This window comes from Gossypium hirsutum, chromosome A01 (assembly GCF_007990345.1).
Source record: "Gossypium hirsutum isolate 1008001.06 chromosome A01, Gossypium_hirsutum_v2.1, whole genome shotgun sequence".
Classification (NCBI taxonomy): domain Eukaryota; kingdom Viridiplantae; phylum Streptophyta; class Magnoliopsida; order Malvales; family Malvaceae; genus Gossypium; species Gossypium hirsutum.
This window is the reverse complement of record NC_053424.1, coordinates 108,310,813-108,327,838: the sequence shown is the minus strand read 5'-3', so window position 1 is coordinate 108,327,838 and position 17,026 is coordinate 108,310,813. Positions and strand designations below refer to the sequence as shown.

The following is a 17,026-nucleotide window of genomic DNA, read 5'->3' as shown; positions in this document are numbered from 1 at the left end:
AAGTGAAAGCAGAACATCAAGTGCCTTCGGGATTACTTCAGTCGATCATGATACCCGAGTGGAAGTGGGATCGAGTCACGATGGATTTTGTATCTGGGTTGCCATTGTCTCAGAACAAGAAAGATGCGATATGGGTTATTGTTGATAGATTGACGAAGTCGGCTCATTTTATTCCCGTACGTATGGATTATTCACTTGATAAGCTAGCCGAACTGTATGTTTCTCAGATTGTAAGGTTACACGGGGTACCTACTTCTATTGTGTCGGATAGAGATCCGAGATTCACATCGCGGTTTGGGAAGAAATTGCAAGAAGTATTGGGTACTAAGTTACATTTTAGCACCGCTTTTCATCCTCAGACCGATGGTCAATCCGAGCGAATTATTCAGATACTCGAGGATATGTTGAGATGTTGCATCCTTGAGTTTAGTGTTTCGTGGGAACTATACTTGCCTTTGGTTGAATTCGCATATAATAATAGTTTTCAATCGAGTACCAAGATGGCTTTTTACGAGGCTTTGTACGGTCGTAAATGTCGTACACCTTTGTTTTGGACCGAACTCAGTGAGAATAAGATTTACGGAGTTGATTTGATTAAAGAGGCTGAACAGAAAGTAAAAGTGGTCCGTGAAAGTCTGAAAGCAGCATCAGATCATCAGAAATCGTATACAGACTTGAAACGGAAAGTGTTTCTTAAAGTTTCACCGTGAAAAAAGGTACTCAGATTTGGCCGTAAAGGAAAATTGAGCCCAAGATTTATCAGACCATACGAAATTTCAGAACGGATTGGGCCGATTGCCTATAGACTACTTTTGCCACCTGAACTTGAAAAGATTCATGACGTTTTTCATGTTTCAATGCTACGTCGGTACAGATCCGATCCTTGTCATGTGATTAATCCATCAGAGATTGAAATTCAGTCTGATTTGAGTTATGAAGAGGAACCGCTTCGTATTTTGGCTCGTGAAATAAAAGAACTACGAAATAAGAAAATCTCATTAGTGAAAGTACTGTGGCTCAAACACGGGGTTGAAGAAGCGACTTGGGAGCCAGAAGATTCAATGAAAGAATGTTATCCTAACCTTTTCACTTGGTAAGATTTTCGGGGACGAAAATTCCTTAAGAGGGGAGAGTTATGCAGCCCTAATTTGACCCTAGTCGAAAAGTGGTTTCGGGACCACAAAATTGAGTCACAAAAATAATTAGATGTTTTATTCTGTGCTTACTATATGTGAAAGTGCATGTGTGAAAATTTCATTGTAACACCCCTAACCCATACCCGTCGCCGGAGGGTTAAAAAGTATTACCAAACAAGCACGAAATTTCATTTAACTATATTTGAATAACTCCCGATGTCACACTTATAAAACCGAATTCCAAATTGTTTTTTTTTCAATTATACAATATACAAAAGAGTCATCTCAAGATAATGGGCATATTGATTCATTCTTAAGTTCAATTCACATCAAAACATTGAAAACATTAATCAAATATCAAACACACATTCACATTAACTATATGGAATACATATAGTAACTTAACAAGCCATTTTCGCATGGCTATACATATATACATCATCAGAAATATACTTATTTAACAACAAAAAGACAAGCCTATACATGCCATTATCGAAGTTTAACTACTAGAGTACCGAATGGGCTTAGATAGTGTGGACGACTTCGACTTTGGGATCCCCGAGACCGTAGCTAACGAACAAGATCTATAAAACAGAGGATTAAAGCAACATAGTAAGCATTTATATGCTTAGTAAGTTTTAAGTAATGAAATCATTAAAAATTAAGGCATAGCATTCATAATGCTTATCATCTTTTCTTTGACCTAATATAAACATGTCTAAATATACTACTATTGTTCATGCCTGTCATTTTAATTTATTCCTTAAACAACAATTCATATCACATAGATAACTTCTTTTTATTCAACCAACTTCATTATTTAGCCGAATACATCTTATCCAATTTCAAGGCTAAATAAATACATATAAGCATATTCACATGTTCATGTTACTTAATACTTCAACCAATATACTTACATATTCAGAGACAATCTTAACATATTTTCACTTGAATCAAAATTCATATATCCTAAATAAGTTATATATATACTTCATACAACCATATGCAATGGCCGAAAGAACACTATCCAAATGAATAATCACAATTTAAACCGAATCAATTTTATAACATATATATGGTACATACTTGACCATATTAGGTTTGTGAGCCCATTTATTTGAATTTTTACAGCAAGATCACACATTTCCAACCCAAATGCCTTCGGAACTTAGCCCGGATATAACATTAGCACGAATGCCTTCGGGACTTTGCCCGGATATAATATCAGCACGAATGCCTTCGGGACTTAGCCCGGATATAATACCAGCACGAATGCCTTCGGGACTTAACCTGGATATAATGTCAGCAAGAATGCCTTCGGGACTTAGCCCGGATATAATATCAGTACGAATGCCTTCGGGACTTAGCCCGGATATAAATCTCACACAAGGCCTGCGGGTCTTAGCCCAGTTAAAATCCTCAAATATCGTGCACATATATATATCTTAATACATTAGCATTTCATTTACCTTACTAGAACATAAGCACAACATGCTTATCAATAATTTAACTTTTGGCTCAATAGCCACATACAAAGAACTCAATTTCATTTCAATAATCAACATGATCTCTATAAGCATTCGAATACAAGTCATATGTACAAATTATTTATCTCACTACTTAATTCAAGTAGAAACATTAGGTTACAATTTATATATTAAGCTTATATATCATGATTTTATCAAATCATAAGCTAAGTTCCATTACTCAAAAAAAAACTTACCTCGGATGTTTTGAATAGTTGCAGATAGGCTACTCGATTGCTTTCTCCTTTCCCCTATCTGAATTAGTTCCTCTTTGCTCTTGAGCTTAATTTAAACAAATGAATTTTGTTCAATTACTTATCAATTAATCAATTTAATTTAATACATATATATATCATATATTTAAGGTACAAATGACCTTACTAAACTAGCTATTTAAACATCATTCATATGCCCTACTCATGCATAATCGAGCATATTACTAGGCTACAATCGACAATCACATTTATTCCCAATTAATAAACTAAACTATCAAGGAACATTTTACTAACTTATTACCTTGCATATTCTAATTTCATGTATTTTATCATGGAGTAAGTGCTGGATTATAATTTGTAACAAAATCAAAATATATCTCCTATCATAATTCCATATACATCATTTCATTTTATAAAATTTGTGACATAGTTGAATATTCCTTAGCATATATGCACATAATAACACTTTACTCATGCAAAGACCATAATCGAATCAACCATAGGTAGTACTCAAATCATCAACTATTTTAATGTACTTAACTACTCAAACTTAATCTTTCATACACTCATATCCGATGTCATAAGTAATGCCGAATGCCCAATTTAACCAAACTTAAAAAATTTAACCTTCATCACTTAATTAAACCCTACCTATTCTTCAAAACTTCAAATACAAAGTAGTTGTCACCTATACTCTTATGCCGAATTAGCTAACATTTATAATCCTTAACCGAGTGTTATTCAACTTAAGCCACCATTATATTTTTACTTATCAAAGCCGAAACCTATGCATAACATTACTTATATCATTCAAAATCACATTCTAAAAAAAATCATGAACAATGTCGAATCCTTAAGTGTTCAAACATCTAATTTACTCAATTCAACACATCGAAACAACATTTGTTCAAGACATCAAGCATTTTTTTATTTTCGGCTATTACATATATGAGCATTAAAAATTCATATTTTTAGCAAGATCAATTTCTTTCCTCAACACATTCTTCATCAAAACTTAAAGGAAATAATCAAATTCCTTCTTTAATAACCATAGCCGAATGCTCCATCCATCCATCAAAATTTAAAAATTTAGCATGGGCTAAGTAAGAACAATGATAATTAACCTAAAACAAGCTAAAATTTCACAACTTTAACACAATATACTAACCTTCTTAAGCATTCAAATGACCGAAAGTCTTCCCCCTTTTATTTCTTCAATATTTTCTTTCCCAAATTCGGCAATCAAGAAGAAAGATGAACATCTATTTTTTTTCAACTTTTATTGTTTTACTAATTAATTTCTTTAAAAAAAATAAAGTCATCACTTATTATAATAATATAATAAAACATACATCAACCATCATTTATGGCCAGCCACTAAACAAAATTGGTCCATTTGACATACAAATCCCTCATGTCATCATTTCATGCATTATTTGATACTTTAAAATTTACCTATCACACTTTCAAGTTTTATCACATGAGTCCTATCTTATAAATTTCACATATAAATGACCAAATCAAAGCATGACACTTTCACACATGCATTTACACATATAATAAACACAGAATTTAACAGTTAATTATTTTTATGACTCGGTTTTGAGGTCCCGAAACCACTTTCTAACTAGGGTCAAATTAGGGCTGTCACATTCATGCTTTGATTTTGTCATTTGTGAGTGAAATTATTAAATAGAACTTATGTGAAAATTTTTAAAAATGTGATAGGTTAATTTTGTAGTGGCCAAATAATTTATGGTGTAAATAGGTGGATTTGCATGTCAAATTTCCCACTTTAGTTGTAGTGGCCGGCCATAATGATGTTGATAAGAAAAATATGCATTATATATTAATATTATAATAGTAATGGCTTAAATTATGAAAAAAAATTAATTAAAATAAGAAAAGATGAATAAAAAAAACAAAATATTTTTGGTTCATCTTCTTCCTTAGCTTAGCCGAATTTTGAAGAAGAAAAGGGGAGATAGCATTCGGTCACTTTTGAGTTGGAATTAAGGTAAGAAATTCATGTTAATTTTTGAAATTTTAGCATAGTTTAAGCTAGATGCTAAGTCCCTTACTTAGCCCATGTCAAAATTTTAAATTTTTGTGGTGATATGAGTATTCGGCTATGGAAGATGTTAAAGGGAATGGTTGTTGTCTTTATGTTTTAATGAATAATTGTGAATGGGTGATGTTTGAACTAGTTTAATGTTCATATAGGTGGTTTGAATGATAGAAAAATCGACTTGTGTATTTGTGAAATTGCCAAATGTGAACTTGGATAATATTTGAGTAATGTTTGTGTTTTAAAATCATGGAATGGAGTGGATGCGTTGAATGTGATATGCACAATTATAAGTTGAATTAAGGTTTGATAAATTACCATTGTCATTGCTGAATATGTGCTTAGTTAAAGAAAAAAAAATTGTTATTGGATGTTTTAAATGATTTAGATAGTTATAAATTAAGTTTGAGATAGGTATTATATGTTTTGGGAAAGGTAATGTTTTTGGGTTGAATTTGTATGGCTGGTTCGGTTATGATATGCATGGATAAAAGTATAAGTATATTAGGTTGTTGTATTAGTCAATGTGTTGTAAGGAAATTTGATGCCTAAGGTTATTTTGTTGTATCCGAATTTGATAAATAAATAAAAAATATTTTAATATATTTATATCATGGTAAGATTTAAGTTTTGATTTTATTACAATTTGTAATTCGGCACTTGTTCCATGATATAATATTTGGATGTGTATGTATATATATTAATGAAATTCGGATACGCAAGGTAATGAGTTAGGAAAATGTTCCATGATAGTTTTAGTCTATTATTTAGGAATAAATGCAATTGTTAAGTGTAGCTCTGGAAATCTATGGTAAGAACGCAATATGAATCTAAATTATAATAGCATATTCGAACATGTCATCTTATATATTAGGTTGTATGTTTGATTATTTATCAAATTATATACTAGCCATATAAGTTTTGTGTTTGTGTATGTGAGCTAGATATACAATGAATATTCCGCTATGAAGTTTAAGGGTTAAATCATAGGAACTTTGATGTTATACATATTCAAATTATTCGGTCATTAGGGTTATATGTACTTTGGCTATGTGGGTTATGTGTTAAGGTAAATTGCTTAATGTGATTAAAAATGTGTATGACCAATTTTTTATTTTAGCTAAAAATAGCTATAAGACCTATTCAATTTCTTGTCATATTCGGCCATAAGCTAGCATGATGAGATTTTAATAAATTAAATTCTGTTTGAATTAGCTCAAGAGCATAGAGAACCAAGGTTGGACAGGGGAAAAACAAAAATAGTTGAATAGCCGAACCGAGACTGTTCGAAAATATTCGAGGTAAGTTTTAAGTAGTTAAATATATAATATTCGATAATGACATGACAGATTATGAGAATTAAGTATTACTTGTCATCTATGTATATGGCTGAATGGCAATTGTAATGTAACTAAATTGTGATATGCTTTCATGATCAAATGATAGTGTTAGATGAATATGAGTAAGATGTTACGTGTAAACTATCAAATATTAGATGTGAGTGATGAAATGAGATAAAAGTGAATAAAATGTAGGATGATATATTCGAATAATGCTTGTACCCAATTCGGTGTGATTGTGTTATATGAAACTTGTTGATTTGAATATCGCACAGTATTATTCGGGCCTTTGAGCCTAGCAGGCTATAATGCCGGTGAGATACTATTCGGGCTTTTGAGCCTAGTAGGCTATAATGCTGGTGAAATGATATCGGGCTTTTAGCCTAGCAGGCGAAATGCCGGTGAATGAACTCGGGTTTAAAACCTAGCAGACTAAATGATGGTGATTTGATAAAAGTCTAAGACTAAGATACCTCGTGTTTAGAATGACAAATAAATATCTTCAATATGTTAAGTTGGCCAGGTACGTATTATGTATTTATACGTGAGTTTGATTGGAATTGAATCATAAGTGTATAATGTGATACCTAAGTGAATAAATGTTATAGTTATATCTATGATCTTGATACACTTTGTTAAGATGTGAAAGTATGTGAAAGCATTTGACTTATTTATGATATATGCATTTAGTTTAAGTGAAATAATAATGCTAAATGTACATTATGCTCATGTGTATATTCGGCCAAATGACAATATACCTAAAAAATGGCCTCTTGAGAAATTGAATAATTAATGTATGATTGAGTTTATTTGTTTGCACTGCTTAAAACTTACTAAGCTTATGAAAGCTTACTCCGTTTATTACGTTTCTCTGTTTTATAGATTGTTGATTCCAGTTACCTGCTCGAGGAGGGGATCGTCAGCAACTCGTCACACTATCTATCATTTTGGTGCTACTATATTTTGGAGCTAGTATGGCATGTATAGAATAGACTTAAATGAATGATATTTTGAGATGTCTTTGTATATAAGCCATGTGAATATGACAACTTTTGAATGTCGATATAAGTTTGAATTTCTATCTTTGATTGTGTTTGGCTATGCATATAATTTCAAATGAACTTATGTAAATTTGAATGTACAAATGATAAGTTTTGGATTAGTAACTCTTCATAACCCACTCTGGCAATGGATACGGGTTATAGGGGTGTTACAAATCCCCTCTTAATCATTAATGACATTATAGCTGAAAATTCATTTCATTACTCCCATTATTTGACAAGCTTGCAATTTACAATCTTGAAACACTATAAAGAAGAGCCCTTTACAACTAGTGGAAGACTTTTTAGCTTTTTTTTTTTTGGACTATTAAAGCTCTCTCTAGAATCCTTTCATTTTGTTTCTTAATTAAGCTTTATCATCAGTCACGTTTCTATTTCTTCACCATACCAACTACTAGAGTTGTCCATGGATTGGACCTAATCGAGTCGAGGCCCAGTTCCAAAAAAATTAAAATTCAAGCCCATTTTCAGGCCAAACCAGCCTATCCAGAAAGTACATTTCACTATTCAAAATTAATAAATTATTAAAAATATATTTTTACTTTTTAATTTATATATTTATATAATTAAATTTAAATAATAATAATAAAATATTATTTAAATTAAGTTTGAGTCAGGCCAGGCCGGTCTGAGGTGCAAAAATCCTTGTCCAAGACTTGGGTCAGATAGGCTACCTAACCTTTGGATAGGTCTACCAACAACCATTTGCCGTTGCACTCAATCTTCCCAGATTTGCTCCAATCTTCTTCTCTGTCTTCTTCTGGTACATCTGGTTCACTTGTTTGCAATGCTTTCTTTCTCCACTGAAGAATCCTCTACAGAATCCCTATCTAATATTTAAATTGAAGAAAAAGAATGTGTTTAAACGTGTTTAAATTCATGTCCTTCTGACTATTGTTGAAATATTCACAAAATATTTATAACATTCTAAAACATATAATTGACATGTTGCAAGTGATCCAAATGTTATGTCATTTGGTTATTAACCAAGAGTTGTCATTCTTCATAGCAATAAGTTATGTCTCTTATTACTAAAACTTATGTTGCGTGGTTAATAACAAAGACTGATAATTATTCAGGTAGATATATATTAAATAATTATGTTTATTTGTAACACCCCAACCTGACCCGGTCATTGGATTTGAATGTGTGATGTCACATTTCGTTGTCGAAGCAACTTAGACTAACTGATAATTGATAAAAGTAATATATTTTAATCTTGTTCTTGGTGCGTTTATGGATGATTATTTATGTGAATTGATGAATTTTATGATCCTAATCTTTTGAATTCATGTTTCTATACTTATGAGAGCATTAGGGAGCGAAAGGAGCAAAAAATGAGTGAAAATCAAACAAATAGAACAAATTTCAGAAGCCACATAGGCTTAACCTTCCCACAGGGGCTAAACATATGACCATGTGCTAAACCATGTCGATTTTGCAATTCGCATTCCAAACACATAGAAAAATGCAATTTTTAGGCTTTTTGGTTGTTCTATAATTTATAAGTACCAAATAAAAGAAGAGAATAGGGAGCCATCAGAGAATATTGAAGAAAATAACTCGAAGAACACCATTGGGGCCAACTCTGAAGCATATTTTCATCAAGATTGAAGACCTTTTAATTTCTTTTGAAGTTTTTATGAGTTTCTTTATTTCTTTTGGTTATTTTGACTTTGAGATGTTTTTTTTCACAATCATGAACTAATTCCCTATATATCTAGGGAAGATGAACCCTATGATGAAATTCTATTATTTGATTTCTATTTCACACAATAAATACTTGATTATTGTTCTCAGTTGTGTATGTTTATCTCTTGTTTTAATATTTCTGAGATATTAATTCATGTTTAATGTGCTTAAATCAGAGGAGTAAAAGTTTATGTTTAAGATTAGATCTAGCATAATTGAGTGGAGTTGCATGCAATCCCAGAAATAGGACGACATAAATCTACCAGATTAGATTCAAATTTAATAAGAGAATCCATAGATCTAGTTAATGCGATGATATGGGTTTTAACTAGAAAGAAATTTCAATTAATTAACCTATAGTCAGTTGCTCTTACTCTCGAAAGAGATATTAGCATAATTTAGGGATTTCTACTAATCAAGATACTAAGTGAATAAATCGTTTAATTCAGATTCATAATAATGGATAAAGTTTAGTGGATTCTTTCATAGGTTTTGTTTCTCTCATTAGTTATTATTCGATTATTTTTCTGATTCATTCTCTGTTGAGTTCTTTAGTTAAATTAATTTAGTAAATCTTATTTTAAATCAATCACTCCAAATTGCCAGTTAAATAATAGGAAAATAGTAATTACTAATACTTTTAATCCTCGTGGATACGATATATTTACTCACCGTAGCTATACTATTTATCAATAGGTGTGTTTTCATTTGTCGTATTTTTAATTAGTAACGTGAAAACACATCAAGTTTTTGGCGTTGTTACCAGGGACTGAAATATTAGGAATACTCTATTTCTATTAACTTAGTCAATTTTATTTTATTTCATTTTATTTTTATAGTTTTGTTTTCATTTAATTTTTACATTTTAATTTTACTTTTGTTTGCTTCTGGTAGGTTCTTTTAGTTTATGTCTGGAGGAAACCCGTAGAGACCATTGCTTTTTGATAGTGAGATTGAAAATACTACTCGCAAAAATCACAGAGAGATTAAAGAAGTAAGGAAAAGTCGATAGAATATAATAGACGAACAAGAAGATAACAATATTACTAAGAAGATAAGAGATAATCAGAATATTCAGCTACCCTTTGCAAACTCTATTCCTCGTACTATGTATGATTATGCCAAGCCCACTCTGATTGAGGCTGAATCGAGTATTGTGAGATCAACTATTGTTGCTAACAATTTCAAATTGAAGCCAAACATAATTCAGATGTTCAGTTCGATGATTTGCAAGATGAAGACCCTAATACTCATTTGGCTAAGTTCCTATAAATTTACGACACTTTCAAGATTAACAACGCCATTCACTTCTAGTTGTTCCCATTCTCGTTGAGGAACAAGGTAAAATAGTGGTTAAACTTTTTACCACAAGGTTTCGTCACTACATGAGCTCAAATGACTGAGAAGTTTCTTCTGAAGTATTTTTCACCAACTAAATAACTAAGTTGAGGAATGATATTTCTTCCTTTACCCAGATCGATTTAGAGACACTATATGATGCATGAGAGAGATATAAGGATTTATTGAGAATGTGCCATCATCATGGGTTGCCTTTGTAGTTATAAGTTCAGACCTTCTACAATGGTTTGAATCCCTCGACTAGGTAGTTACTTGATGCAGCAGCTGGTGGGACACTGAACAAAAAAACACCCGAGGTAGCTTATGAGTTTATAGAGGAGATGACACTGTATAATTATTAACGGTAAGTCATGAAGACGAAACTGATAAAAGTAGTCGGTGTTTTTAATTTAGATGTTGTCACTGTGTTATCAACCCAAGTAGAAGCACTAAATAAGAAAATTGATGGTTTATATTTTTCTATATAGGTGAATCCAGTGATGCAATGCAATACAAATCGAGGTGGAATGAATAATTATAATGTTTACCCTTCGAACCTAGCACAGAGAATGAACAAGTCAATTATATGGGTAATAATTTTAGACCTTAAAATAACCCTTATAGTAATAACTATAATGCAGGTTAGAAGAACCATCCCAATTTTTCTTGGAGTGGTCAAGGAAATAAAAAAACACAACCCTCTTCGGGCTTTCAACAACCTTATTAGTAAGAGAAGAAATCGAACCTTGAAGAGATGTTGTCAAAATTTATCTTGGTGTCAAAAACGCGTTTCCAGAACACTAAGGCAGCATTCAAAAATTAGCAAGCATCAATTCAAGGACTTGAAAACCAGATAGGACAGCTTGCTAAATTAATTTCAGAAAGACCATAAGTTAGCTTGCCTAGCAATACTGAAACTAACCCAAATGAGCAGCTTCACGCAATTACTGTTTGAAACGCGCAAGGGTTAGTTGAACCTGAACAAGAACTAAGGTAAGAAATTATGGTGAACAATAATGAGGTTGAGGAAGGTAAGAAAAAGTAAAAGCCGGTTGTCAGAGAATACAAACATCGAGTGTCATATCCTAACGCATCGAAGAAAGACCACACGAACGAAAAACATGGTAAATTTCTTAAGCTTCTTACAAAATTACACATTAACTAACCGTTTGTTGAAGTTCTTTAATAGATGTCAAATTATGTCAAATTCTTAAAAAAGTTTTTAACAAACAAGAGGAAGTTAGATAACTCGTCGACTGTGGAGCTTAATGTAGTGTGCTCGACCATTCTCCAAAATAAACTACCAAACAAACTTAAAAATCCAAGGAGTTTTACTATTCCTTGTCTCATTGGTAGTTTAAATATTGATAATGCTTTGACTAATTTAGGGGCTAGTATTAATGTTATGCCTTACAAATTATTTAAACAACTTGGTATTAGGAAACTCAAACGTACTAGGATGAGTATTCAATTAGCAGATAGAACTATTAGATATCCTAGAGGTATTATTAATGATGTACTTGTGAAAATTGATAAGTTCATATTCCCTGTTGACTTTGTTGTGTTAGACATGAATGGGGATAGTGAGGTAACCTTTGTTCTTAAGTTGACCCTATTCATCCACTGCGATGATTATTATTGATGTTGGTATGGGTGAACTTGTGATTTGTGTAGGTAATGAAAAGATTACTCTTCAAGCACGTGATTTTGTGAGAGTCTCTAGTGAGTGAGATAATTTTAAATGCTATGTTAATGTTAATAACCATGTGGATCAACATTCTTTGTAGGAAATCCCACGTGAAAATGTGTTGGAGCCATGTTTCAGTCAAAGTGAAAGAAACTAAGCAACATATGAAGAGCGAATGGTGCAACTCAATTAATTAGATGAATAATGAATGCATGTTGAGGAGAAACCTAAAGAACACGATGAAGATCCAAAGCGACGCCATGATGCGCATATAATGAGGACGAACCAATTTATGGTTGGGGACAAAATACTGCTAGACAAAACGAATCCATGAATTTCCCCTTCGAATCTCAAGTCAAACGGATCGAACTCATTTATGGTACTGAATGTCTTTTCATACGGTACAGTCGAGGTAACACATTCTAAGTTTAACACATTTAAGGTAAACAATACTCGACTCAAACCTTATCTTGATATTAAAATTAATAAAGAGAAAGTAGAGCTTCAGCTCCGAGAACCATTGTAATAGTGTGCATACAAGGTAAAGTCGAGCTTAAACTCTAAATATGTGCTTCTCGAGAGGTAACCCGAGTGTTAAAATTTTGTTAATTCTTTTTATTTTATTTCATGTTAATCTTAAAATTAATTAAATTATTTTTTAAAAAATGTTTTTCAAACCACACTGTCAGGATACACGGGTGTGTCCCAGGCCGTATGCATAATGGGTGTTCAACAATGAGTCACATGGCTTGAAGATATGGCTGTGTGGCACACACGGCCTGACGACATGGCCGTGTGAGTCTTGGGCCTTAATTTTTCCAATTTTGATCATTACATGGCCTGAGGTGGTCCACACAGCCTGGTAACATGGTCGTGTGGCACATACGGCCTGGACGCACGGGCGTGTCCAAAGGCATATGAATATTGGAGTTAATTTTTAAATTTAATTACGAGTCAATGAGTTACACGGGCCATAGACATGGTTGTGTGCTAGACATGGCTTGTCATACTGGTGTGTGTGAGACCGTATGCTCGCACAACCTCGCACACAAGTATGGGAGAAACAAAAGAATATCACACACGGCTTGGACACACATGTGTGTCCGAGGTCATGTGAAGACTGAGCTTAAATTTTAAATTACACACGGATTGAGGAAGCCCCATACGAGCCTAAACACGATCGTGTCCTCTTTTTAACCCAAACCCTAAATTAATTTTTTTTCATTTTGCCTTCCCTCTCAACCTTCCAAAAATAAACCTAGCAATCGTTCTCCCCTTTTTCACATTTTCTGGCAACCGTCGTCCTAACACTCTCGCCCCCATTCTGTTTCCCCGTGCCCTAGCCTTTCCATCTTCCCTTGTCACCATCGTCTGAACACCCCCCTTTTCCTATGACTTCTCCTTTTACCTCGATCTTTCCCCCTCACCGAACCACCGTGACCAGCCCACCCCTACCACCGCGATCCTTCCTCTTCATCGAACCTTTTAATATGAAAATTGATTTATTACATGACATGTAAATGAATTATACGATAAGATATAATGATTTGTAATGATATATATATGTGGAAATGATGCTTGTGTGAACTTAGTATAAGTTTTGGAAATGTTTTACGTTCCAATAGGGTTATACACGTGATAAAATGAAGATTTTACATGTGATAACAAGGTTTAACATTTGTTGCAGATTATCAGATTATATGTATTGTAGGTTTATCCCGGATGAGTAACCTCGATATATTGTCAATTTGTGTGAGTAACCCTGTTATAAAGTCAGCTTATGTGAGCAACTTATTCACTCATATTTCTGGGTCTGTTTTACTATATTTCCATCAAGCGATATTCAATTAAATGGAAATGGAAACTTAAATTTGAATTGGAAATGAAATAGTATATGTTTGATAATTTATATATGATAACATGTTAAATTTACATGATTTTTTGTGTTTAAATTGGTTAATTCTTGAATTGATCTTTGTTAAATTAATGATTTTATGTTTTAATATTGTTAGGAATGTAATTGGGATGCTACAAGTTAAAAATGAGCAGAAAAAGACCAATTTGCAACACAGTCAATAAAGTGGGGCCAAATCAGAAACGTGGAAATAGCCAAGGACTCTCAGATTTCTTTTGACTTTGTAAAAGCTAAAATTAGAAGAAAATCTAATTTTATTTTTTATTTAATTTTAATTATGTAGTGGGTAGTTAGGCTAAATTTAGTAAGTTATATGTGTATATATAGGGCATTTATGGTAGTTTGGAAAAGACACTTGATTTCACTTGGAATTAAATAAGAATTATTCCTTTCCTTCCAAGTTGATGTATCAGTAGTATACTGCTACTCCCATTTCCATTTTCTTGTTTTTGCAAAATTTGTTTAATTGCTTTCCAAATTCCTTCCCTTCTCAACTTTCACCATTTTCATTCAAATCCACTACATAGCCAAGCAAAGCATGATTAAATCCATGTTTCACTAAATCCTAACTTAGCTTTAGGCTGGTATTCTTTTCAGTCAAGAATCGTGAAATATGTATCCGTATTAAAAATCCTTCCAATCACTATTTTCCTAAGTATCGGGATTGACAAAGTTAACTCGATTTCAAATCAAAAAGCGCGTTGGATTGGAGTCGTGTTTGCAAATAGTTGGGGAAACGAGTTGGCTGTGAGTATTCAGATCTCTGAGAACAAATCAAGGGAAAAGTGATCGGGTTTAAACAACCTATGTGGTTAAGGCCATTAATCCGAGTTGGGTTCTTCAAAACGCAAGGCTACCGGAATATTGAATCGGGAACGCGTGTATCTCAATTAGATAATTGGTAAGGGTTGGCTTGCAGGTCGTACCCAGAGCAGCTACGAAAAGAAGATTTGGCGGTTAGGACATTCTTAACTACTATAAGCAGCTTATTGTTTGAAGGAGAAAAATTAATTTTCGATGATCGATTCAAAATCCAGAATCCGCTGAGTCTAGGGTTAAAGCTTATTATCTTTGTTTACAAAATTCAAATTTATTTCCTAATTTAATTTTATTTCCAATTTATTTAATTATTTATTTATGCTGTTTCAATTATTTAATTTCTAAACATTTCAAAACTCCCTTAATTTATTTGTTTATTTTTCAACAAGTCCATTTGGAGTCGTGGACACGACTATTGCGACAATTATCGACATGACAAAAATTCTGATCACAAATTAAAACGCGAAAGTTGATTATAATACCAATCATTGTGGACTCAACCCTACTACCACTCTTTACTACTATTTAGAGTTATTTTAATGTAAGAATTATTTTTAGTGATTTCGATGCTCATCAATATGTGATTTCATTAATAAAGTGATATTGCTCATAATATGAAAACATGACTAATATACTTGATTAATAATGTTGATATGTAACTAGTTATGCTATTAGAAGCAATCTGTTTACTAAAAAAAGAAGAAGCCAAATTTGTGATTTAATATTGATGCATGAATTGCATTTCATTGTTAAGTTTTATTGAAGTTAGTTATATTATGTAATATATGTGGGTGTCTCATGTATCATTTAGATTTTTAGAATTTGAATTACTTTTTATTCCAAAAAAATTAGATTTGTTTTTAAAAATTTAGTATGTGAATATTTTATTAAGGGTGTTTTATAGTTTTAGTTAATTCTACACTAATTTAGAAGAAAGCTTAGTAAGTAAATAAATTTAAAATTTTTTATCATTACAAATTCGAGAAAGGAATATAATTACTATGTCGAAAGCTAAATAAATTTAAACTTAAAATCAAATAACTATGACTAATTGCACAAAATTTGAACTAAATAGAAAACACACAATCACAAAATGATAAAATAATTGAAATATGACATGACTATCACATACATAAACATATTAACATTTCCATTAAAATATGTGATCAATTTTTGTATTTTTTTAAAAATTTAAAATTTAGTTTTTTAATTTTTATTTTTAAAAATTTGTCCTTTTAACTTTTTAACATTTTAAAATTTATATCCAATTGTTAATATTATTAAAATTATTTTTTTTATATTCAAGTTTATTACAACGTCATATTTTTAATTACATTAGTATCAAGTGAGTATTTCTTTTTTAATTTTAAAATATCATATCAATAAATTTAACAAAAAAATTAACAGTAATAACAATTGAACTTAAATTTTAAAATTTTAAAAATAGAAAATTAAATTACTAAAAGTAATAATACAAAAATTACATTTTAAATTTATGAATAATACATTTATATCCAACCAAAAAATACATAAATTTAGAATATTTCGAATAAAAAAAGATAACCTTTAAAGAAATGGGCTATCATTGCATGAGACAATAGAACAAATAAAATTTAATATCCGAAATTTTGATTTGGGTCATTGGTTTAGGGTATTGTCAGGCTTTTTGAAATCGAAGTTGGTTGGATCTATAAGCATTCTATTTTCTCTGTACAAAGTAAAAAAAACAGGTAGTAAATATGAGAATTTACTCAAACTTATGATTTCCAAAAATCTAGAATAAACACTGCATGTTTATTCAACTAATTGAGCTAGTCTTTTGTCGAGGTGGGGTTAAATGTATTGATAGCATTCATTAATCCAACTACCCAACATCCTCAAAAGTCAATTCAAAAAGATATTTATTAAATTATTCATTTAACTCATCATGTCAAGATAATATTTATTTTTAGTGTTAGAAATGTGCTTTTAAGAAAAAAAAAGTATATTAACATTTTCATTTTAACCAAAATAATTGAGGATAATAAAAACTATTTGAAGATTAAATTTAGTCAAATATCAAATCCGACAAGAACTGAAAATTAACCACTTACCTTATAAGGTAAAAAAATGGTGAACAAGGGGCTTCCTTCTATGTATTGGTATTTATTTTGGTTTGGGATCCCATTTGAGCTTTTCCCGTAGAATTAGAATGAGCCTAGTTTCCAAATTGTGGCCCAATAGAAGATT

The 17,026-nt window shown here is 31.6% G+C and overlaps 1 non-coding gene across 1 annotated transcript; it reads right to left on the bottom strand.

Annotated features, from left to right (window-relative positions):
• Window positions 1-10,480: 10,480 nt before the first annotated feature.
• Window positions 10,481-10,587, bottom strand: LOC121208059 (small nucleolar RNA R71). The gene has a single exon (XR_005903080.1). It is a non-coding gene; the product is annotated as a small nucleolar RNA R71 (small nucleolar RNA).
• Between the last annotated feature and the right edge of the window lie 6,439 nt (window positions 10,588-17,026).